The 26,521-nt window shown below is 39.4% G+C and overlaps 1 long non-coding RNA gene across 1 annotated transcript; it reads left to right on the forward strand.

The window, feature by feature from the left end:
- Positions 1 to 1,702: 1,702 nt before the first annotated feature.
- On the forward strand, positions 1,703 to 20,728 carry LOC107974955 (uncharacterized). The gene is made up of 2 exons (XR_001718086.4): positions 1,703 to 2,917; positions 20,547 to 20,728. It is a non-coding gene; the product is annotated as an uncharacterized LOC107974955 (long non-coding RNA).
- The last annotated feature ends 5,793 nt before the right edge of the window (positions 20,729 to 26,521 follow it).

Consider the following 26,521-nt stretch of genomic DNA (forward strand, 5'->3'; position numbering starts at 1 on the left):
ATGTTCTTCCTCCTTCACATGGGCCTGATGCTTCAGAGCCATGGGGAGAGTTTCTGTTCTTTCCCGTGATGCCCACATCAGCCTGGAGGGATGGGCAGGGCAGGGGCTGCCACCCAGAGTTGACAGCTCAGGGAAGTGAAATGAGGGATTTGAAGTGACCTGCCCAGAGTCACAGCACTCAGGAGTGATGGATCTGGGACAAGAATGTAGTTGGTTTTCTGGGGACAGAGGTCCCTGAACGCCCGAGACCTCCAAATCATGGACTGGACCCTGAACCAGGGGCTCTTTTCACTCCCTTTCTCGATCCTCCTGCCCCAGGTCTCTTCAGGAAGGTGGATGCCTGGAGGTGGCTAAGTCCAGAGAAGAGCTTCAATCATTCAAACAGAAGCCTCTGGCCCCTGACCTTGCTTTGTGGTGAGCACATGACCAGTGACCATCCCAAGGGACCAGGGGGGTCTGTTTGGCCCCCAGGCTGGCTCAGAACTCAGGACGTTCCAAGCCAACTGCCACTTAACGGCTGTGCCAGGAAAAAACCTTCCTTCAACTGACCAACCCTGCAGGAGCAGTTAACGGAAGTTAACTGAACACGTGGCCATCGGGGCTGGTGCGTCAGCGGTTTGACGAATTCAATCCACGACCCATCCATCTTGCTGACGGCCGACCTGAGCAGCTACCTGAGAGCGGGCAGCGCTCGCTCGATGAAGGCCGCCGAATGACCTGGAAGCCACCCTGATGGGCAGGGCCCTCGAGGTTAATGAGACACAGGTAAAGTGTGCCCCAGGCCATGAGCAGGGGCCCTGACGAGGAGGACTGTGAGCAGGAAGCGAGCTCCCTCGCCTGCTCGCAGGAGACAACCCAGATAGATCAAAAGCCAAGAGCACAAAACCATGTGACAGCTGAGACCAATGTTGGCTTTTTAGACCTTTAAGGCAAGCATTTTGGTATTACAGGGACAGAATTAGAACCTGGGGAAGCTGACGGAGCTGATGAAAATTTGAAGGAGGTGGAGGTTGTGCTGAGCCCAGATTGTGCCATTGCACTCCAGCCTGGGCAACAGAACCCAGATCGTGCCATTGCGCTCCAGCCTGGGCAACAGAAGGAGAAGAGGGAGACCCCGTCTCAAAAAAAAAGAAAGAAAGAAAGAAATAGATTTCAGAATGAAAAATTGTTACCTCTTGTATTCTCATTGAGAACAAATTGATATCTTACGAACAGCTTACTTTTTAACCTTTGGTTTGATATTAGCGTATGTTTAATATTGTAGCTAGTTTTAATAAGACCCTATAAACAAATCTATCTCGGTTTTGATTGGGATTAGAAATTATGAGGTTATAAAACATTTATGTTTCATAAGCCTTTTATAACCTCATAACTTTTTCTATTTTATAACTGTTTACATTCATTCAGTTGTATTTATCTTTCAAATTTTTCTTTAAAACAATCCCCAAAACCTTTAAACTAGGCAAAATTCTGTTTCAAATCATGAAATAACTCATTATTTTTTTAGCAATCTCTGCATTTAGTCTGCTCTAATATTTGGTTTCAGGTTTGGATGTCTCTATTCAGAAGACTTTGGCCTGTAATCCCCCTCTCATGGGCTGTCTCACATCGCACTTGGTATCAAGATTCTCCCGATCTGGTGAAGGCAGTGTTGCTGTGTTCCTTCTGGATCTATTCTATGGAAAAGTGTGCATAAAATTGGCATGGGAAATGGGACATTTTTCTAAATAGAGGAAAATATTTAAGGCAAAAATCCTGATAGAAAAATCAAGAATACAAATTGAGAGCTTGGGAAATTCATCTCTCCACCATCTCCAATCTGAGGACGGGGGATGTTACACTAACCTTCACGTACAGCTGTGATGAAGGATGAAGTGTTGACTGATGCAGGGATGGAATTTTGTTTCTAGAACATTGATCCTTGTGTCGTACTTTGCACAGAGGAGCATGCTTTCTAGAGAAATGCACACACACTCCCAAAGGCATTCACCATCACTCCACACGGACTCTCTCCTCCATATCTCCCCACCCTGATGCACCCCTATTCCTATTTAAATGACATCACTGCTTCTGGGAACTGCAGTGGATGGCCACAGTTGTTGACTAAACTCTTCATTTTTTTACATCAAACTGCCCAACCTCATTTCCAGCAGGAAGCTCAAACCAGGGTAGTTCTCCAGCAAAAGTAGGGAGGAAAGTGTCACCTTTCTCAAAGCTAAGATCTTTCCTTAGCCAATGGGAGATCCCAGAGTGCATACTGTAGAGCTGAATCGCTGAGTGTGTCTGCAGAGAGAAAGGAAAACACTGTGAGCCTCAGACCATGCTGTGTCCTGTGTTCATGGGTCTTTTCTTCACTTGGTGACATTAGAAATCTGGTTGGGAGATAGTGCTCGAGGCAATGGCCCCCAAATAAAGCCTGGAAGACACTTGAGGAAATGCACAAGAGTGTTGTATGAGATTTTCAAAAATGATTTTTGGTTGCAAAGTCACCGCCATTTTCAAGAATGCATTTCTCCTGAGGACAATGCTCTCTGCCATGCAGTTTATCACTAACACTGTCATCTATGAGTGCCATCTGGAACAAGTTCCAAGTTGGCAATGAATGGGCTCTCACATACCTCTGCCCACCAAGAAATTCTGTGGCTCATCTGTAAAGTCCGTGGTAAGAATTACATATCTTAATTCAGAGAAAATAGAAAGAAACCAAAATAAATAAAATTCCCATCTCAGACAAAGAAAGAAGACTTTACCGAGTGTGCCGCCTGGATCAGGTCCCAAGAATCCAGCGAGGGAAACCACCAATTCCGGCGGTAGAAGAAGCCTAGGAAACGTAGAGTCACTGTCAGCCGTGGGAGCTGCTGAAGGACCTCTGGCAGCCTTGGGTGCTGAGGACACAGGGCTGGTGTGTGTGGAGAAGGTGGGTGAGAGCACGGGCGGAGCTGCTGCTGGGCCACCCTCCTTGGTGGTGAAGGCAGGCAAAGGACGCCATCAGGAGAGCCCTGGGAGACACAGCCTCGGGTCCCTGGCTAAGCCACCCTCATCACTGTGAAGTAGGCAGTGTTTACACAGGCAGCACACAAATGCATGACATCACCCCAGGACAGGGTCTCCTCACAGAAAGAGGCCTGGAAAATGTCCTCTATTTTAAAACAAGTTACCATGTTTAACATTCCTGAATCTATATATGCTCCTTCTGCACTTATCGTCTCTATTATTGGATTTTTTTTTTTTTTTTGAGACAGAGTCTCACTCTGTTTCCCAGGCTGGAGTGCAGTGGCGTGATCTCGGCTCACTGCCACCTCTGCCTCCTGGGATCGAGCGATTCTCCTGCTTCAGTCACCTGATATTACTGGATTTTAAAGCATTATTGTGAGAAATACACAATATGTATTATTTTAATTATTAAGTACACACTTCGGAGCATTAGTTCTATTCACAATGCTGTACAGAAAACTAAAAACAGGCCGGGTGCAGTGGCTCGCACTGTAATCCTAGCACTTTGGGAGGCCAAGGCAAGGTGGATCACCTGAGGTCAGGAGTTTGACACAAGCCTGACCAACACTGTGAAACCCCGTCCCTACCAAAAATACAAAAATTAGGCGGGCATGGTGGCGGGCACCTGCAATCGCAGCTTCTAGGGAGGCTGAGATGGGAGAATCACTTGAACCTGGGAGGTGGAGGTTGCTGTGAGTCAAGATTGTGCCATTGCACTCCAGCCTTGGCAACAGAGCAAGACTTTGTCTTAAAAAAACAAATGAACAAAACTAAAAACAATCTTAATTCAGTTTTCTTACCTTCCACCTTAGGAAGCTAGAGAAAAAAGTATAGTGTAATGTAAACCAGACATAAAAACAGAACAAAAAATTATTTACAGAAATCATTATAATAGAAATAATAAACAAAACCAAGGGCTGCTTCATAGGAAAGATAAATAGAATTGATAAACCTCCAGCCAGGCTAACCATCAAGAAAAGCTAGGAGACACAATTTACAAATAATATAAATAAAATGAAGAATCATTCCTGTTGATGCCATTAATATCAAGCAGATAATAAAAGAATACTTAGAATAAATCTATGCTCACAAATTTGACAGCTTAGATAAAAATAACAAATTCCTTCAAAGGCAGAAACTATATCATAAGTACCCAAAGGAGTCTCAGATAATCTGAGTAGGCTTATATCTATTACAGAAATTGAATCAATAAGAACTTCTTTAAAAATGCATTTTTAAAAATGATTTTACTGAATTCTACCTAATTCTTACAAGGGAAAACATAGTCTTATTATATAAACAGCTGATGAAAATTCTAAACATTTACCCAGTTACATTTTAAAATTATGCCCATTGCAAAATCTGCACGAGAATGAGGGCAGCTGTATTCACAATCGCCTGAACGGGAAGCAGCTGAGATGCTCTTCAGGCAGTGAGTGCAGCCACCCACACTGTTACAGGAACCCAGTGGAACATGATTCACTGATAAAACTTAGTAAGCCGTTAAGCTAAAAAAGATAGGAAAAATCTTGCATGCATATTGCGAAGTGAAATCAGTTAGTCCTAAGTGACTGCATACTTTATGATTCCAATTCTATAGAATCTGGGGAAAGAAAATCTACAGAGGCAGTAAAATAAATGATCTATGGTAGTCAGGGGTCCTAAGAAAAGAAGAAAGGGGCTAAGAGGTGCAGCACCGGTCATGTTTTGAGTGCGAAACTTTTCTGTCTGGGTGATGAATGACATTATGAGTTTGTCAAAATCCGTAGGCTGAACAACACCGGGTGAGCCTTACTGCAAACTCTAGACGTTCATTAAGAAGAAGATGATATCACTATTGCTTCAGCCACTGTAACAAATGCACCACATTCATGTAAGATGTGATCACAAAAAAAGGTACTGAGGCGGGAGGGTATATGGGAACTTTCTGTACTATTTCAATTTTTATGTTAATTTACAAGTTTCACATGATCTCCATTTGTTTGAAAAGGCAGCAACATTATCTCAGGAAGAGTTCCATTTTAGCCAATGTCTAACAGTCAGCTAAATATCTAAACCTTGCATTGAGATGTTCTTTACTATCAAAAGTGAACCAAACTTGAAGAGGAAATACAGTCAGACTAGTGATTGACTAGTGCTAGTCAATTTGCACACATGAAATAAAGAAGATACAGTGTAGCCATGTCAGAGTGGTCTGAAGTGTGGGACACTGAAGAATTTGGAATCCTTATGCTTGCAAGGGTGAGTAACTGAATTTCCACAGTATCTCTACGCTGCTGCTGCTCTTCAGGGGGCAAATTAGGATCAGGGCGCACGTGCGCTCTAAATCTGTGCGTAGATTCCTGCTGATCCAAGGAGTTATCTGGGAAATGTAAGAAGATAAAGACAGCTGTTGACATCTTGCTGCAAAAGACCATAAAGAAATGAGGAATCATTTATTCACAGTTCAACCCATTTCCTGTGTTCCCCGAGAACACTGTGCTGCCAGCGAGCTGTGCTTTGAAGTGGTGGCCTGCCTCTTCACATCTGTGGGTATTTCTAGTCGGTAGGATGAGAGACTGAGAAAAGAAGTAAGACACAGAGACAAAGTAGAGAGAAATAACAGTGGGCCTAGGGGACTGGCACTTAACATACTAAGGACTTGCACTGGCACTGGTTTCTGAGTTCTTTCAGTTTTTATTGATTATTTTTATTATTTCAGCAAAAAGGAATGTAGTAGGAGGGCAGGGTGATAATAAGAAGGTCAGCAAAAAACATGTGAGCAAAAGAACCTACGTCATAATTAAGTTTAAGGGAAGGTAATGTGCCTGGATGTGGACATAGGCCAGATTTATGTTCCTTTCTACTTAAACATCTTAGCGGAGTAAAGAATAACAAAGCAGCATTGCTGTAAACATGTCTTGCTTCTTACTATCGGGCGGTTTTTCTTTGATCTTAGAATTGAACAAATGTACATTCGGGTTTTATACTGAGACATTCAGTTCTTAGGAGCAGGCAGGAGACAGTGGCCTTCTTCTATCTTAACTGCAAGAGGCTTTCTTTTTTTACTAATCTACTTTAGCACAGACTTTTTACGGGTGTTGGGCTGGGGGACGGTCAGGTCTTTCTTATCTTATGAAGCTATATTTCAGACTATCACATTGGGAGAAACTTTGGACAATACTTCGCTTTCAAGGGCAGAGGTCCTTGCGGCTTTCTACAGTGCGTTGTGCCTTTGGTTTATTGAGACTAGAGAATGGCGATGACTTTTACTAAGTATACTGCTTGTAAACATTTTGTTAACAAGGCACGTCCTGCACAGCCTTAGATCCTTTAAACTTTGATTTTATACAACACATGTTTTTGTAAGCTCTAGGTTGGGTCAAAGTAGTTGGGTCAAAGTGGCTGGGGCAAAGCTACAGATTAACGTCTCAGCAAAGCAATTGTTCAAAGTACAGGTCTTTTTCAAAATGGAGTCTCTTATGTCTTCCTTTTCTACATAGACACAGTAACAGTCTGATCTCTCTTTTCCCTACACAGTTTTCCTTTCTAAATGGGAAATGGGTTAAATCAGGGGTCCCCAACCCCTGGGCCATCGATAGTGTGTGGCCTGTTCGGAACTGGGCTGCACAGCAGGGGGTGAGCTGCCGGCTGGGAGCAAAGCTTCATCTGTATTTACAGCCGCTCCCCGTCACTCCCATCACTGCCTGAGTTCCACCTCCTGTCAGATTAGCCACGGCATTAGATTCTCATAGAAGCGCAAACCCTACTGTGAGCTGCACAGGCCAGGGATCTAGGCTGCATGCGCTTTATGAGAATAAATGCCTGATGATGGGTCACTGTCTCCCATCACCCCCAGATGGGACTGTCTAGTTGCAGGAAAACAAGCTCAGAGCTCCCATTGATTCTACATTATGGTGAGTTGCAGAATTACTTCATTAATTATTACAATGTAATAATAATAAAGTGCACAATAAACGTGCAAGAATCATCCTGAAAGCATCCTTCCAGCCCACCGTTGTCCTTTGAAAAATTATGTTCCATGAAACTGGTCCCTGGTGTCAAAAAGGCTGGGGACCACTGGGTTCAATGTTTGATCCATTGTCCACTGTCACGATCTGCAGAGATAATCCTCCTGAATCTGAGCTGGGCGTTAGGAAGAATTTGCACTGTGGATTGCACTTAACAACGGTGCAGACTGACTGTGTAGGCAAATCCCTGTACTGAGATGAGACAAGGTAGAAGGGCAGCAGATGGGAGTGACCAAGAGCACGGGGAACTGGTGCACAAAGGTCTGGGCTCAAGTCCTTATTTGGAAGCTTCATGAACTGAGAAGTTCTATAGACCCTTCTGTGCCTCAGTTCCCTCTTCTGAGTGTGGAAATGTTCAGAATGGCCTATGTTACATTCTAAGGCTAAAAGTAATTAAACAGAGGTAAATTCTGAAGAAAACAGGTGCTTCAGGAATCCCCTTCACCCATTCCAACCTCCAGCCACATCATCAAACCCTATCCATCTTCCTCATGGTTTTCAGACCAGACTTTCATGGTCCCTCATTGTCACAGCTGCAGCTCTCCCTAAGAGCTGCCTTCACCCTCACCCCAGCCAGTCCCTCTCTGGAATCCTCCTCCCATAAACACATACCACCTTTCTAGCATAAGCCGGATTCTGCCACTGTCTATTTGAAGTCCTGCATATGACTTCCATCTCCTACTGCAAGAGTCATCAGCTCAGCCCAACTTCCCTAAGCCCTGATGATCCAGCCGTCATCTGTCTCTGCCACCTCCTGTCCTCACTGTCACTGTGCTCTCCCTTCACCACCAATATTGTAACTGATGAGCCTATCCCCACATACAATGTCCTCCTTAAACTTTCTCTGCCTGGAAGTTCTTCTGCTTTAACCAATATGAGAAATTGGAATACCTTCTTTATGGCTCATAACACATGCCATCTACCCGGCAAAACCTTTCCAAAAGGTCAGTTCTCATTTCTCATTGCACATCCCTCCATGGCAGCAGAGGCCATATTATGTCTACCTTTGTATTTATTTACAATCTGTTTGTAAATCATGACATGCTGAATAAAATTACTGCCACATTTATATTGGTGCCATGAATCCTTAACATACCATAAACACTCAGCCCTTGCCATGTGAGAGAACAAATGGATATATAAACTTAATATTAGTCTCCTTTGTATTAGCAACACATGTGCTTACCCTGGTCTGGATCCACTGAATGTTTTCTACCCCACTGCCACACACCTGCTCAAATCCTAAGCAGCATTTAGAAACTAGCTCAAGTGTCTCACTGCAGGCAGTTTTCCTTGTTGCCTCAAAAACAAAGTATGATACTCTCCCTGAATTCCTTACTCAGTTTTCTTTCCTGTAAGGTTTCAATTCCTATCTTACGTTAATAAAGATTTAGATCCACATGATCCGTCTTCATATGTAAGCTATTTCAGCACAGTTTCCATATCTACCATGTGTTGTATCCTTCAGAAGGTCCATTATTCCCCAGAAAACTGCAGCTCTAACAATCTCTTGAGAACATCAACAAATATTGCAAAATATCCTGATTACAGATTTCGAGGACAGCAAAAATGTGAATGAATGCCTGTATTATGCAATTTTTGTAAGATTACAATCACCACTGTTGATGACAACAATTTTACATTCAGCTTGTATTTAGTACTTGCTTCATTTGTTTGTCAATCAATTTGGGCTGAAATCTGAAAATTATCCTTCCTGCCATTAATCCACTCTCCAAATAATTTCTATGACACAAATTCCAGGGATCATAATTTCTTAAACTGAATCCTTCCAGATCAATTTTCTAATTGCCCTCTTTACAACTTTGTTCCTCAGTGCATAGATTAGTGGGTTCAAGGTGGGGGCAACAATGGTATAAACAAGAGCAAGGACCTTTCCCTGAATCTGAGAGTAGTTACTCTTCAGCTGAAGATACATGAACATGATGGTTCCATAGAACAGCAAGACCACCATCAGGTGGGAGGCACAAGTCCCAAAGGCCTTCTGCCGACCTTCAGCAGACTGCAGCTTCAGCACAGCCCTGGCAATGCAGGCATAGGAGGTGAGGATGGTGCACACTGGAAGGGCAAGGATGATCACACGAGCAATTAACATCTTCAATTCAGTTGGACCGGTGTCCATGCAGGACAGCTTGACAATGACCAGGACCTCACAAAGAAATGGTCCACACGGCGGTGGCCACACAGAGGCAAAATGGTGGTTAGTGAAGAGTGAAAGAGAGTTGGCTAACCCGGAAAACCAGGACAAGGCTGCGAGAAAGTGGCAGATCTGTTGGTGCATGATTGTAACATAGTGAAGGGGCCAGCGGACGGCAACATAATGGTCCACAGCCATGATAGCAAGAAGCACACACTCTGTGGAGCCAAGAGCCAAGGCTACAGAATACTGAACCATGCAGCCTACATAGCTGACCTTCTTACTCTCTCCCCAGATGTTCACCAGCATCTGAGGGACAATGCAGGTGGTGAAACACATGTCCAGAAATGAGAGCTTTCGGAGGAAGAAGTACATTGGGGTGCGGAGCCGGTAGTCCAGCAGGGAGACCAAGATGATGGCTGTGTTCCCTGTGAATGTCATGGTGTAGAACCCGGAGACAAACAGAGAAAGGATGAACTCAGCCTGGGGATATTCTGAGAAGCCAACTAAGATGAAGTCGTCTTCCCCTGAGCTATCATTTATTTTCATCATCTGCTTATTTTGTAGCACTTGAAATAGAATCAAGTGTACTCTATCTATTGTCAAAACAAATTTTAAAAAGGAGTTAGTCAATTTTTATGTAATATTCACTATGATTTCACAGGTTTGCAAACAAATCTACATAATAGGAATTCAAATTTCCTGGTGTAAAAAATTATTTAAGTGGTTTAAATGTAAATCCAATGTTACAAAGAATGTAAAACTTAGAATAAAGTAGCTTTGTTTTATTATTATTACTGCTTAACACTTTTAGACAAATGAGCTCAAAACACTGTAAGAATAGTAAAGATAAAATAAAATAAATTTTATAGACCACCAGTACTACAATAAATAGATGTAGAAAGAGTGGACATCCTTGTCTTGCTCCTGATCTTACAGAAGAAGCTTTCAACTTGTCACCACTAAGCATGTTAGCTGTTAGCTTGTCATTTATGGCTTTTATTGTGTTGTGCTACATTCCTTCTATACCTAATCTATTGAGATTTTGTATCATGAATGGACATTGAATTTGGTCAAATACTTTTTCTGCCTCTAACATGAGGATCGTATGGTTTTGTCCTTCACTCTGTTCATGTGGTGTATCACATTTATGGATTTGCATTTATTTAAAAGATCAACAAAATTGACAAACCCTTAGCTAGATTAACTAAGAAAAAAAAGACTCAAGTAAAATCAGAATGAAAGAGGGAACATTGCCATCAATATCACAGAAGTAAAAAAGGTTTATAAGACAATCCATGAACAATTGTACTCCAATAAATAGATAATCTAGAAGAAATGAATAAACTCCTTGAAACATACAACTTACCAAGACTGGATCAGCAAAAAATAGAAAACTAGGACAGACCAATAACTAGTAAGGAGACTGAATCAGCAACTAAAAACTTCCCAACAAAGAAAAACTTAGAACCATAAGACTTCACTGGTGATACTCTACCAAATATTAAAGATGAATTAGGATCAATTATGCTCCAATTCTTCAAAAAATAAATAAATAGAAAAAAACACCCACAAACTCATTCTATGAAGCTAGCATTGTCCTAATATCAAAGCCAGAAAAAGTCACTAAAATAAAAGAAAACTGTAGAATAATCCTGATGATTATTGGTGCAAAAACCCTCAAAAGAAAATTAGCTGGGTGTGGTGGCAGGCGCCTGTATTCCAAGCTACTCGGGAGGCTGAGGCAGGAGAATGGCATGAACCCAAGAGGCAGAGCTTGCCGTGAGTCAAGACTGCACCATTGCACTCCAGGCTGGGCAACAAAGTGAGACTCCGTCTCCAAACAAACAAACAAACAAACACCCTCAAAATATATTATCAATCTGAATTCAACAGCACATTTAGAGGATTCTACATCATGATCAAGTTTTATTCCTGGAGTGTAAGGGTGGTTTAATGCTGGAAAATATATGAAGATTAATCAATGTAATATTCCACATTAATAAAAGACAAAACTACATGATCATCACAACTGATGCAGAAAAAAGCATTTGACAAAAGATAATACCCTTTTCCTAGTAAAAACAATCAGCTAGGAATAAAAGGAAACCACCTCAACATTATAAAGCCATGTATGAAAAATGCACAACTTACACCATACTCAATGGTGAAAGACTGAAAGTTTTTCTTCTAAAATCAGGAACAAGGTGAGGATGTTGGTTCCCACCACCTCTATTCAATATCCTACTGGGAGTCCCAGCTGGATTAATTAGGGAAGGAAAAGAAATACAAGATATCCAAATTGGAAATGAAGAAGTAAAGCTATCTCTGTTCACAGATGATAGGTAGAATGTCCCATAGAGTGTGCAAACACACAGTTAAAATGAATGAATAAATTCAGCAAAGTTGAAGAATAAAAGATCAGCAAACAAATCAATTGCATTTCTATAGACTAAAAACAAATAATCTAAAAGGGAAATTAAGAAAAAACTTCATTTAAAATGGCATCAAAAAGAATAAAACACTTAGAAGTGAAATTAAACCATCAAGTGAAAGACTTGTACACCCAAACACTATAAAATGGTGAAAGAAATGAAAGAAGACATAAATAAAGAAAATACATCCCATGTTCATGAATTGGAAGGCTTAATATCGTTACAAGGTACACACTATTCAAAACAATATATTCAGTCCTCTTTAATCCCTATCAAAATTCCAATAATTTTTTTTCAAAAATAGAAGAATTCATTCTAAAATTGATGTAGAACTTCAAGAGACCCTGAATAGCCAAAACAGTCTTGAAAATAAATAAAGTTTGAGGTCTCTCACTTCCTGATTTCAAAATATATTGCAAAGCTACAGTAATTGAAACAGCATGGTACTGGCATAAAGATATACATACAGACCAACAGATTTGGATACAGAGTCCAGAAGTAAATCCTACTGTGCAGGAGGACAAATCTCTGCATTGCCTTGGATGACCCAGCTCTGCCTACTCCCACTTGCATTCTTGGAATAACCGTAAAATGAAACATCCTGAAATTAGAAGGACCTGTTTGGAAGAATCTAGACAGTGTCATCATTCCTTCCAGAACTGAATATTTTACAACACTTGTGCTCAGTGATCCAAGTTGCACCCAGAGGTATAAAATCCAAAGTGGACTGTTTTAGGCATCACTCAGCTGAGATACAGAGTGGGATATGTAAACAAAATTTTATCTGTCCTGGAAAGATTTCCTAAGCCTTGAGGGACCAGCACACCACATATTCCAGCCTTCTGTTTATCCTTGCTTCCTATCTGTTAACAATAAAGTTGTTTTACTTAGTGTATTTTAAGAGTGTTCTGTCTCACCACACTCATACTCTGGCAGCTGGGTTTGAGTAAAACCTTCTGCCAGATTTAGAAAACTTTGCAGAAATTGGCAAGGTGTTTAGTCTTCACCTGGGATTGATACTAGTGCACACTATTCTGCTTAACATCACACACGTGGTCAGATGATTTTTGACAGGGGTGCAGAGGGAGACAGGAGACTCTCTTCTCAAATGATACTGGGAAAACTGGATGTTCATATGCAAAAGAATAAACGAATCCTTATGTTAAACCATATGTAAAAATTACTCAGAATTGATGAACAACATAAATCTAATACAGACAAACCAAACTTAGCAGCACATCAAAAAGCTTATCCGCCACGATCAAGTAGTCTTTATTCCTGGGCTGCAAGTTGGGTTCCACATATGCAAATTAATAAATGGGATTCACCACATAAACAGAACTAAAGACAAAACCTACATGATTATCTCAAAAGAGGCAGAAAAGGGCCAGGTGCCTGTAATCCCAGCACTTTGGGATTTATTAAAAAGTCCAAAAATAACAGATGCTGATGAGATTGTGGAGAAAAAGGAATGCTTATCCACTATTGGTGGGAGTGTAAATTAGGTCAGCCATTGCGGAAGACAGTATGGTGATTCCTCGAAAACCTAAAGACAGAAATGCCATTCAACACAGCAATCCCATTATGGGGCATATACTCAAAGGAATATAAATTGTTCTATTATAAACACACATGCACGCGTATGTTTATTGCAGCACTATTCACAATTATAAAGACATGAAATCAACCTAAATGTCCATCAATGATAGACTGGATAAAGAAAACGTGGTACATGCCAGAGAATACTATGCAGTCATAAAAAAAATGAGATCATATCCTTTGCAGAGATATGGATGGAGATAGGGGACATTATCCTTAGCAAACTAACACAAGAACAGAAAACCAAATGCCACATGTTCTCACTTATAAGTGCGAGCTAAATTATGAAAATGCATGGACACATAGAGGGGAACAACACATACTGGGGCCTATCAGAGGGTGGACAGTGTAAGAAGAAAGAGGATCAAGAAAAATAACCAATAGGTACTGGGCTTAATGCCTGGGTGATGAAATAATCTGTACAACAAACCCCCAAGACACAAGTTTACTTATGTAACAAACCTGCACATGTACCCTAAACTTAAAAGAAAAAGATCCCCATACTACAAAATTCTCAGAAGGAAACATAGGGGAAAATCTTCATGGTGTTGGATTTGGCAATGATTTCTTAAATATGATATCAAAAGCACAAGCAACACCAGGAAAAATAGACAAATGGGACTATATCAGACCTAAAACTTCCATGCATAAAAGGACACAATCAATAAAGTGATTGTAACTGGTGATCTGTGAGCCTTGCCTGTGGCTGGAGTGGCCAGGACGTGAGAAGCAGCATCCTGGGGCAGCACAGGGCAGCAGTACTCTAGGCCTGGTTTTCTTTCCTTTCTCTTCCCCAAATCAGTCCGTCCTCTCGGTCCCCTCAGCCTTTCCCCCATTGTCTTGAATATTATCACTTGCCTCCCTTTTAGTCATACTAATCTTTCTAACAAGTGGTTTCTCTGCAGCCTGCTTGAATTCCTCTTCTGAAACTGCCTCTTCTTTCTTGACCACATGGCGAGGCTGTGAATTTTCCAAATGTTAACACTCTACTTCTCTTTTAATTATCAAGTTATTCCTTTGCTCCCATATCTGATTGTAGGTTGTTAGAGCCAGCTATGCAACTTCTTGAACACTTTGCTGCTTAGAAATTTTGCCGGGCACAGTGGCTCATGCCTGCACTTTGGGAGGCCGAGGCAGGAGGATTACCTGAGGTCAGGAGTTCAAGACCAGCCTGGTCAACATGGTGAAACAACTTCTCCACTAAAAATACAAAAAATAACTGGGCATGGTGGTGCATGCCTTTAATCCCGGCTGCTCGGGAGGCTGAGGCAGGAGAATTGCCTGGGTGGGTGGGTGGGTGGATGGATGCATGGATTTTGACTTTAAGCCAAAATTATTACAAGAGACATAGAAGGAAAATAGCTTAAGGTTATTTTTAACTTCCCTTGTGTTTTCTTCTTTGTCCCATTGGTAGTTTAAAATTGTGTTTCATTTCTGCATATTTATGAATTTTTCCCATATTCCTTCTGTTATTGATACCTAGTTTTATTCCATCGTAATCAAAAAATTCTTTGTGTGATTTGAATATTTGTAAGTTTATTAAGACTTTTTGTGTCATAATAAATGGTCTATCCTGAGGAATATTCCACGGTACTCGAGAAGAATTCCTGTTCTGCAGTTGTTTGGTTGTGGTGTACATTTACATTGTAGTTTGTAAATCTTTCTTCTTTCTTAATTCATGTTCACAGCTGTAAATTTCCCTGCAAGCACTGCTTTGCTGCATCTCATAAGTGTGGGTGTGTATGTACATCTCAAGGAACTAGAAAAGAAAGAACAAACTAAACCCAAAATTAACAGAGGAAAGGAAATAATAAAGATTAAAATGGAAATGAGTGAAATAAAGATCAGAAAAATAGAATCAACAAAACCAAAAGTTGTTTTTTTGAAGATTAACAAAATTGGCAAATTTTAGCTAGACTAAAAGCAAAAAAGAGAAGACTCAAGTTACTAAATCAGAAATTAAAGTAGTACATTACTAACAATTTTACAGAAATAAAAAAGATTATGGGAGCATACTGTGAACAATTGTTTGCCATCAAGTTGAATAACCCAAATGCAATGGACAAATTCCTAGAAAGACACAAGTTACTAAAATTGACTCAAGAAGAAATAAAAAACCTGAATAGACCTATGTAAAGTATAAACAAAAGTAAAATTCTAAGCCCCCTAACTGACTGAATGGACCCCTTCTCTCAGCCAAGGGGATTCCAAAGAAACCTGAAAAACTAGTTCAGGCCATGATGGGAAGTGGAGATCAGACATGCCTTGTCATACTCTCCTCCCTTTGGAGTTCAGGCAAAACTGACTGCATCAACATTAAAATGGAGACATCAAGACTGACACAAGACTCTTTGTAGCAACAAGACACCAAATTCCAACCTGACTCTAGTATAGCATCATATGACAGATAGCAGGCTCTGAAAGAAATAAAAATATTTTACCACAAAATATATTTTTTTGACATATTTTGAAATATCCCTGCACAGCAGTCTCTTGTGGTGGAAATTTACATTCTGTAGATAATTCCGTTCCCTTTCCAGGTCTTTTTCTGATCCTGAAGAGATTAGTTAAGAGTTTAGCACATTTTAAGGTCTGAATAAGAAACATTTACCATCTATTGCCTCTAATGGCAGCCACCTATGAGACTTCATCTACACAATGAGAACCGTAGTTTCCATAACCCTTTTTCTTAACCCAGACATTCCTTTCTATTGATTCCAGTTCTTTATATAAGAACTTAACTCTTTTTTTTTTTTTTTTTTTTTTTTTTTTTTTTTTTTACTTTTAAGGTCAAGGGTACGTGTGCAACTTTGTTACATAGGTAAACTTGTATCATGGGTATTTGTTGCACAGATTATTTCATCATCCAGACATTAAGCCTAGTACCCATTAGTTATTTTTCCTGATCCTCTTCCTCCTCCCACCCTACACCCTCTGATAGACCCCAGTGTGTGTTGTTTCCCCTGTGTGTCCATGTGTTCTCACCATTTAGCTCACACTTATAAGTGAGAACATGTGATATTTGGTTTTCTGTTTCTGCATTAGTTTGCTAAGGATAAGATCCTCCAGCTCCATTCTTGTCCCTGCAAAAGACCTGATCTCATTCTTTTTTATGGCTACATAGTATTCCATCATGTATATGTATCACATTTTCTTTATCCAATTAACTTAAATTTTTCAACCGATTGCCAATCAAAAAATCTTTGAATCCACCTATGACCTGTGAGTCCCCACTTCGAGTTGTCCTTCCTTTCTGGACAAAACCAATGTATACCTTATATGTATTTATTGATGTCTTATGTCTCCCTAAAATGTATAAAACCAAGCTATAACCCAACCATCTTGGGCACATGTTTCCAGGACCTCCTGAGGCTGTGTAACAGGTCATAGTCCTCACGTCTGGCTCAGAATAAACCTTTTCAAATGTCTTCCAGAAGTTGCCTTTTTTGTCAACAGAAGTAAAGAGTAGCCAAAAATCTCCCAAAAAAGAAAAGTCCTTGAACAGATGGCTTCACTAGTGAATTCTACAAGACATTTGAAGATAAATGAACACTTATCCTTTTCTAATTTTTCCCAAAAAATTGAAGAGGAAGGGATATTTTCTAACTCATTATTTGAAGCCAACATTACTTTGATACCAAAGCCAGACTAAGAAATCACACAGAAAAAAGAGACAGAGACAGACAGAGAGAAAGAGAGAGAGAAAGAATGAAAGCTGCAGACCAATATTCCTTATGAAAATAAATAAGAAAATCCTCACAAAATACTAGCAACCCAATTTCAGAAGCAGATTAAGGGGATTATATATCAGGATCAAGTGTCAATTATCCCAGGAATGCAAAATTAACCTGACATATGAAAATCAATAAATGGAACACATCATGTGTATTAGTTTCCTAGGGCTGTCATAACAAATCTTCACAAGTTGAATGGCTTAAAACAACATAAATTTATTCCATCCAATGCTGAAGGCCGTAAATTTAAAATCAAGGTGTGAGTAGGGTTGGTTCCTTTTGGAAGCTTTGTGGGAGAATCTGTTCCATACCTCTCTCCTAGTTTCTGGTGCCTTCCAGGAATCCTTGGCATGTAGTTGCATCACTCCAGTCTCTGCCTCCATCTTTGCAAAGGTCTTCGTCTCTATTTTTTTCGTGTCTCTCCTTTTCTTTCTCCTACAGGGACACTTGTCATGGGATTTAGTGCCCATTCTAATCCAGGATAATTTCTTCTTGGGATTCTTACTTGAATACATCTGCAAAAAGTCTTATTCCAAATAAGGGTCTTGTATTTCTAGGTTCTGGGTAGTTATATGTTTTTATGGGGACTGCTATTCAACCCACTGGACCACATTAATAGAATTAAGTGGGGAATACCCAGATAATCATCTCAACTGATAGAGAAAAAGCGTTTGACAAAAATCCGATGTCCTTTCCCTATCAATACTCAACAAAGTAGGAATAGAAGGGAACTTCCCAAACATGATAAAGATCATTCATTTAAAAAAATCATAGTTATCGTACTCAATGATGAAAGGCTGAAAGCTTTCCCTTTAAGATCAGGAACAAGATAAGGATGTCCTCTTTTGTGACTTCTATTCAACATCCTAGAATAGAAGTTCTAGCCAGAGCAACTAACCAGGAAAAAGAAATAAAGGTATCCATAATGAAAAGATAGAAGTAAAATCTTTATTCACAGATGACATGATCTTATATATAGAAAATCCTGAAGACTCCACAAAAAGACTAGTAGAGCTAATAAGAGAATTCAGAAAAGTTGCAAGATATAAGACCAACAAGCAAAAATCAGCTTTATTTTAATACGTTAGCAATGAACAATCCAAAAATTAAATTTAAAAAAGTTTTATTTACCATAGCATCAAAAAGAATAAAATATTAGGAATAAATTTGACCAAGGAAGTGAAAAACTTGCATGTTGAAAACTACAAAACATCACAGAAAGAAATTATAGAAGACCAAATAAATGGAAAGATACCCATGGTCATGAACTGAAGAGTTAATATTATGAAGATTGCAACAGGACTCAAAGTGATCTGCAGATTCTAAGCAATCCCTATCAAAATTCCAAATTTTTGCAGAAATAGAATTCATATGGAGGTTCAAGCAACTCTGAATAATGAAAAACATGGTGAAAAAGAATAAGTAGGAAGATTTATACTTCCTGATCTCGAAACTTATCACAAAGCTACAGTAATCAAAACATGATAACAGACATATAGAACAAAATTAAGAATCCAGATGTCAACTCGTACATCTATGGTCAATCGATTTTTGACAATGATAGCCAAGGCTGTTCAGTGGGGAAAGAACAGTAAAGCCATCTCTTCAACAAATAGGGCTACGACAACTGGATAACCACATGCAAAAGAATAAAGTTGCATCCTTACCTCATTCCATATACAAAGTTAACTCAAAGTGGACAAATGTAAGAGCTAAAACTATACAAGTCTTAGAAGAAAACATGGGAGTAAATCTTCATCACTTTGGATTTGACAATAGATTACGGGATGTAACACCAAAAGCACCAGCAACAAAAGAAAAATAGATAAATAGATAAATTTAAAAAATGTACATCAAATGACACTATAAAGACAGTGAAAAGCCAATCCAAAGAATGGGAGAAAATATTTACCTGTCACCTGTCTGGCAAAGATCTAGTATTCAGAATCTGTGAGGAACCCTTACAGTTCAAAATAAAAGACAAACAACCCAACTTAAAAATGGGCAAAAGACTTTGTATCAGTTTCCTAGCTTCTGTAACAAATTCCTCAAGTTGGTGGTCATTTATTCTCTCACACTTCTCAAAATAAGAAGCCTCAAACGGACGTGTCAGTAAGGCCACACTCCCTCTGAAAGCTCTAGGGGAGAACCCTTCCTTGCCTCTGTCAGCTCCTGGTGAGTCCTGGTGTTGCGTGACTTCTGACAGCATAACTCTAATTTCTGCCTCCATCTTCATATGATCTTCTTCACTGTGTCTCTGTTTTATCTTTTTCTATCTCCTACAAAGAGAATGGTCCTTGTATTTAGAGCCCAACCTATATGCAGGATGACCTCATCTTAACTTAATTATATCTTCAAAGACTATTTCCAAATAAGCTAAATTTCACAGATGCTGGGGGTTAAAACTTGGACATATCTTTTTGGGGCCACTTCACAACCCTCTACAGACTTGAGCAGACATTTCTCCAAAGAAGATGTACAAATGGCCATAAAACACACAAAAATGCTTAATGTCATTAATCATTAGGGAAATGTGAATCAAAATTGCAATGCTGTATCTCTTCACACCCATTAGGTTGGGCATAATCAAAACAACATAAAATATGAAAGGATAGCAATGATGGAGATACTGGATCCCTCATCTATTGCTGGTGGGAATGAAAGATTGTGCCACTACTGTGGAAAACAGTTTGGTGGTCCCTCAAAAAGTTAAACATAGAATTGCCTGTCAGAAGATGGAGCAGTTTTATTTCTAGGTATAAATCCAAAATAATTGAAAACCGGTATTCAAACAAACATTGCATGTAAATGTACATAGAAGCACTATTCACAATAGACAAAAGGTGAAATCGACCCAAATTTCCATCAACTAATTAATCAATAAACAAAATGTGATACAGCCATACAGTGGAATATTATTCAGCCATACCAAACGAGACATTGATCCATGCTAAAACATAGATGAGTCTTGAAAACATTATACTAAATGACACAAAAGGTCACGTATTGTATGATTCCGCGTATGTGAAGTGAATTCAGATAGCTAAGCCTATAGTGACAAAGTTGTAGTTTGCTGGTGCCAGGGCTGGGAGCAGGGGAGAATGAAGAGTTAGTTTTTAATTTTGAAAAACTCCCCCATGATAGCAACTAAAACTATCAACAAAAATCCGAGGAATGAATCTAATAAAATATTTTATGAAGAAAAACACGAAACAAAATTCAAGTAATAAAGACCTAAATGCATAGAGAAATATACTGTGTCTATCTCATAGACATCAAATCTCCCCAAATTTATTATGACTAATTAATTCCGATAAAAATTAAATGAGGTTTCCCGTGAAACGTTAATAAGCCACATTAAAAAGGAAATGAATAGCAGGACAGTTTTCAAGAAAAATTAGACAAGGAGAGTTGTGCTACCAGAAATAAAGACTTACTGAGTGCCATAATAATTAAGACAGTGTAGAATTTGCAATGGGATAAAAGAGAACACCAAAAGAAACATAATGTATGCCTCCAGAAAATGTGATAAATTACAAAAGCGACATTACATGTAAGTGGGGTCTTGTTTATCTGATATACGCCTTTTAACTCTTCCCTCTTTCCTCCTTTCTACCAGGGAGGTAGATCCGAAGGTTGGACTGCCAGCAGCTATTTTGTACCACAAGGAGATGAAGACGGGAGCGATGTGCTATTTGTGGCACTGCATAAATATGACACCCTTTCAGCCACAGACAACCTCGAGATTTATTTTGTGTGTGTGTGATGGGAAAATAAAGTTCAAAGCTCTTCGTTGTTTAAGCCACTGTGTGAAGGTTTTTACAAGTGATTAAGTATATTCCTAAGTAACATTTACTATTTATTTTCTTCTTCTCCTACCATGGATGAGAACAAGGAATGCACAAAACAGAGGCGGGGCAGGGAGATTATACCATCTACTTAACAATCTTTTGACATAATAGTGATGAGTATAGCGTCACCTTGACTATTGAATTATAAACTAAAAGACCTAACCACAGTCATTCTCAGAACTGAATTGAGTCAGCATTAACAGAAAGGGAGAAATGAGAAGCGTGAGGGATTTGTCAGAAGAAAAAATAAAGAGCCCTTTCATTACTTGTAACTTACATCTTAGCCTGGAGGATATTGGTGAAAATACCCTTTTCCTTCCTTTTTTAGAATTTATTTATTTATTTATTTTTGAAATGGAGTCTCGCTCCGTCTCCCAGGCTGGAGTGCAGTGGCACAATTTCGGCTCCCTGCAACCTCTGTCTCCCAGACTGTAATCATTCTCTTGCTTCAGCTTCCCGAGTAGCTGCGATTACAGGTGTGCACCACCACACCAGGCTAATTTTTCTTTCTTTTTTTTCCATAGAGATGGGTTTCACCATGTTGGTTAGGCTAGTCTCGAACTCCTGACCTCAAGTAATCCGCCCACCTCGGCCTCCCGAAGTGCTGGGATTACAGCCCTTTTCCTTCTTATGTGCAAAAATTAACATTTAAAAATTAAATCTGAGAGGAAAAGAGCTACATGTTTTATAATAAAATGTTCACTTAGAGGTGCAGATATTAAACGATATTGCCAGAACTTTGGGATTTATCCTCTATTTATTATATTCAAGCCCAGATATATTTGAAAAGGGCCTTCCTTCCATACTTTTAAAAAAGAAAAAAAAAGCCTTACTTTTTTTTTTATTATTATACTTTAACTTTTAGGGTACATGTGCACAATGTGCAGGTTAGTTTCATATGTAAACATGTGCCATGCTGGTGCGCTGCACCCACTAACTCGTCATCTAGCATTAGGTGTATCTCCCAATGCTATCCCTCCCCCCACTCCCCCACCTCACAACAGTCCCCAGAGTGTGATGTTCCCCTTCCTGTGTCCATGTGTTCTCATTATTCAGTTCCCACCTATGAGTGAGAATATGCGGTGTTTGGTTTTTTGTCCTTGCGATAGTTTACTGAGAATTATGATGTCCAATTTCATCCATGTCCCTACAAAGGACATGAACTCATCCTTTTTTATGGCTGCATAGTATTCCATGGTGTATATGTGCCACATTTTCTTAATCCAGTCTATCATTGTTGGACATTTGGGTTGGTTCCAAGTCTTTGCTATTGTGAATAGTGCCGCAATAAACAGACATGTGAATGTGTCTTTATAGCAGCATGATTTATAGTCCTTTGGATATATACCCAGTAATGGGATGGCTGGGTCAAATGGTATTTCTAGTTCTAGATCCCTGAGGAATCACCACACTGACTTCCACAATGGTTGAACTAGTTTACAGTCCCACCAACAGTGTAAAAGTGTTCCTATTTCTCCACATCCTCTCCAGCACCTGTTGTTTCCTGACTTTTTAATGATTGCCATTCTAACTGGTGTGAGATAGTATCTCATTGTGGTTTTGATTTGCATTTCTCTGATAGCCAGTGATGATGAGCATTTTTTCATGTGTTTTTTGGCTGCATAAATGTCTTCTTTTGAGAAGTGTCTGTTCATGTCCTTCACCCACTTTTTGATGGGGTTGTTTGTTTTTTCTTGTAAATTTCTTGGAGTTCATTGTAGATTCTGGATATTAGCCCTTTGTCAGATGAGTAGGTTGCGAAAATTTTCTCCCATTTTGTGGGTTGCCTGTTCACTCTGATGGTAGTTTCTTTTGCTGTGCAGAAGCTCTTTAGTTTAATTAGATGCCATTTGTCAATTTTGGCTTTTGTTGCCATTGCTTTTGGTGTTTTAGACATGAAGTCCTTGCCCATGCCTATGTCCTGAATGGTATTGCCTAGGTTTTCTTCTAGGGTTTTTATGGTTTTAGGTCTAACGTTTAAGTCTTTAATCCATCTTGAATTGATTTTTGTATAAGGTGTAAGGAAGGGATCCAGTTTCAGCTTTCTACATATGGCTAGCCAGTTTTCCCAGCACCATTTATTAAATAGGGAATCCTTTACGCATTGCTTGTTTTTCTCAGTTTTGTCAAAGATCAGATAGTTGTAAATATATGGTGTTATTTCTGAGGGCTCTGTTCTGTTCCATTGATCTATATATCTGTTTTGGTACCAGTACCATGCTGTTTTGGTTACTGTAGCCTTGTAGTATAGTTTGAAGTCAGATAGCGTGATGCCTCCAGCTTTGTTCTTTTGGCTTAGGATTGACTTGGCGATGTGGGCTCTTTTTTGGTTCCATATGAACTTTAAAGTAGTTTTTTCCAATTCTGTGAAGAAAGTCATTGGTAGCTTGATGGGGATGGCATTGAATTTATAAATTACCTTGGGCAGTATGGCCATTTTCACGATATTGATTCTTCCTACCCATGAGCATGGAATGTTCTTCCATTTGAATCCACCTTACAAGGGACGTGAAGGACCTCTTCAAGGAGAACTACAAACCACTGCTCAATGAAATAAAAGAGGATACAAACAAAAAAAGCCTTACTGTTTCAAAAAGCAGTTTGCCTTCATGCTTTGATTGCACATCAAGTGATTTTTTAGTCTAGAAACAGCTCCACCTGCTGGAACTTTGTGTTTTGCTGGAAGTTTTTGTTTTGTTTTGCTCTGAAAGTTTGAGACAGGCAGGCAGTCAGCTTTTAGCAGAGATTTCTTGCTATATACTGAGTCATAAAAGTTTTGAGTTATTGTCGTGATACCAGACACAGTGCTTTACCATAATAGTTGTTACGGGCTGAATTGTGCTCATTTCCCCAACCCCAATTTGTATTGTGGAGTCCTAACTCCCAGTAATCTCAGAATGTGACTGTTTGAAGACTGGTCCTTAAAAGAGGTAATCAAAGTAAAATGAGGTCCTAATCCAATATGACTGTTGTCCTTATGGAGGAGGTGAGGACACAGACACACACTGAGGGACAACCACGTAAGGACACAGGGAGGAGGCGATTCTGTAAGCCAAGGAGAAAGGCCTCAGGAGAACCAGCCCCGCCCACACCTTGATCTTGGAGCTCCAGCTCCAGATGGTGAGAAAACAATTACTGTTGTTTAAACTACCCAGTCTGTGGTATTTGGTTAAGGTCGTCCTACCAAATGAATACAATCGTCTTTTAGTAAATATTTGTCCACACCACCACTTTATCAAAATGTATGAGAAAATGTTTAAATTATTGGCCCGGCCATGAAACGGGAAGAAACACTTTTCCTCATGTCTCTTGTGATGATGGTAAACATTTCATGACCATCTGGCCATTGTTTTCACCTGAACGTTTTCATTTGAAATGGCATTCCACTCTCAGATTTGAGTACATTGGAAACACTGACATAAAGCAACCAAGGATAGCTGAAGTTTCATCTTCTGCCACTCAGCAAAGAAGGTACAGTTGATTACTAACAGCTAGACTTATTTCAATTTTCAGTTTCTCTGGATGCTGTGACTTTTCACCCTTAAATTCTAAAAGAACTTGTGATATATAAACTATTTTTCACATTTTATATTATTATTTTACTAAAGAGAAAGCAGGCATAGAGAGATTGAGTAACTTGCCAATAATTAAATGTTATATTAATAATTAATAATTATTAATATAATATAATTATTAATACAATTAATTATCATTATTATTAGAAAGTAGCAGATGTAGTCTTTAAGTTCAGGAGGTCTGACTCTAGAATCTAAGCCTTTAACCTATCTCTGGATGACTTTTAAGATAACAAACTGTAAAAACATCATTAATCTAAACACAGAGTAGAATGATGGTTGCCAGGGGCTGCTGGGTGGAAGAAAATAGGGGGATGCTGGTCAAGGGCTACAAACTTTTGATTAAAGATAAATAAGTTAAGGAGATCTAATGTACAGCATGGTGACCATAGTTTATTAATAATAATGCATTGTATACTCGAAATTTGCTAAGAGAGTAGATCTTAAGTGTTATCACTGAAAAGAAAATAGAAAAAGTACATACGTGAGGTGTTGGGTAGGTTAAGGCTGAACTCTTAGAGATTCCCACCTCAATTTGCCCCCTTATATGGTGGACAAAATACCTAAAAAATGTATACTACTTTATACTTTAGAATCTTCATGTAGTGAGCTCGTTTAACCCTTGAAGTGACTCAGTTTTATACAGAACCAAAAGAAAAGATAGGGGGAGGAATCGTGGGTGATATCAGTGATTCCCACACGTGTGCGTTAGAATCAGCAGGAGGGCTTGTTAAAGCACAGATGACTGTCCCCCTTCCCGCAGAGTCTCTGATTGAAGAGGTCAGGCCTGGGGTCCAAGAGTTCAAATTTCTAACAAGTTCCTGGGAGCTGGTGATGCTGCTGGTTGGGGACCCCTGAGAAAATGGCCTCCTTGGGGACACTCTGAAAACCACTGTCTTATCTTGTTATTCTTCCAAGAGCACCTTCATGTTATCATTCATTGAATAGCCATTCAATTAAGGAAATATTAAGGTGTTTCCTTCATGAAATATTTAATAAGCAAATTGGTGAAGGAATTATGATAATGATCTTACAATGTTCAGTAGAAGGACATGAAGCAGTTGACGGCAAACCTTAGCTCCCGCGACCTGAATAATGCCTGGCTTGTACACCATACCGACCTCGCATGCCCAGGCTCCCTCCTTCATCCCTCACTGCCTGTTCCGAGTGAAAATTGGCGTCAGTCTAAATAAACTAAGTTGTGAATGGATACGTACAAGCATGCACATTTCTGCACATAATGTACATATGCACATATTTGCATAGGATGGGGTGTGGGAGCATGGTTATTGCTAAAGACCACAGGAAAACAGATTATATCAAATGTAGTTTAATAGGTTAAAATTAAGTATAAGGCGCAAACAACTTTTCAGTAAAGATACTTGTGTATGAAGAAGATTTTTCTCATTTACTTCTTCCTTTTTCAGATGTTAGAGATGGGTCTGATGAAAACAAAATCGAAAGATTGAAATGTCATCTAAGTCCAGTTAGATTCACACTGAACAAACAATACTTCTGGCATTTGTTTTCTGTTCACAAAGTATACCCTCAACTCTGGCCTACTATCTCACCCGAGTGTGCAAGAATCAGAAAAGGAACTTATAAATAAATGTAGATAACTACTGGAAATTCAACTCAACAAGCATAAATAGAGCATATAACATCATACCATAAAATCAGTATTTCCCCCTTCTATTACATAAATCATTCAAAAGCCGCAAGGAGAATTAAAATCAGAAGTTGAATTTCCATTTTCAGAGAAACTGAGAATTATCTAAAACTCCAAACCACAAAATGTCGAGGACTGTGAACCAGGTGGGAATTGAGCACTGGTGTGAGTTGAAGTGGAAGAGGTTGCTTGGAAAGATGACTCTGCAGCTACAGAGCTCAGAAAGACACAGCAGAGATACTTCTCAAAGCACACCCTTGGGTCGAAAACTATGTCTCTTATTTCAGCGGAGGTGACCACAGGTATAGGCTGGTGGCAAATTTGATTTTGGAAAGCTGAAGAACAGGCCAAATAAGGAATCATACGAATAGGTCATATTTCTAAAGAGTGGCTGGCCTCATATCAGATGAGGAGATAGGAACTACATTCAGTGGGCTGGAGTGCAGTAGATCATAGCTCACTGCAACCTCAAACTCCTGGATTAAAGTGATCCTCCTGC

This window comes from Pan troglodytes, chromosome 4 (assembly GCF_028858775.2).
Source record: "Pan troglodytes isolate AG18354 chromosome 4, NHGRI_mPanTro3-v2.0_pri, whole genome shotgun sequence".
Lineage (NCBI taxonomy): Eukaryota > Metazoa > Chordata > Mammalia > Primates > Hominidae > Pan > Pan troglodytes.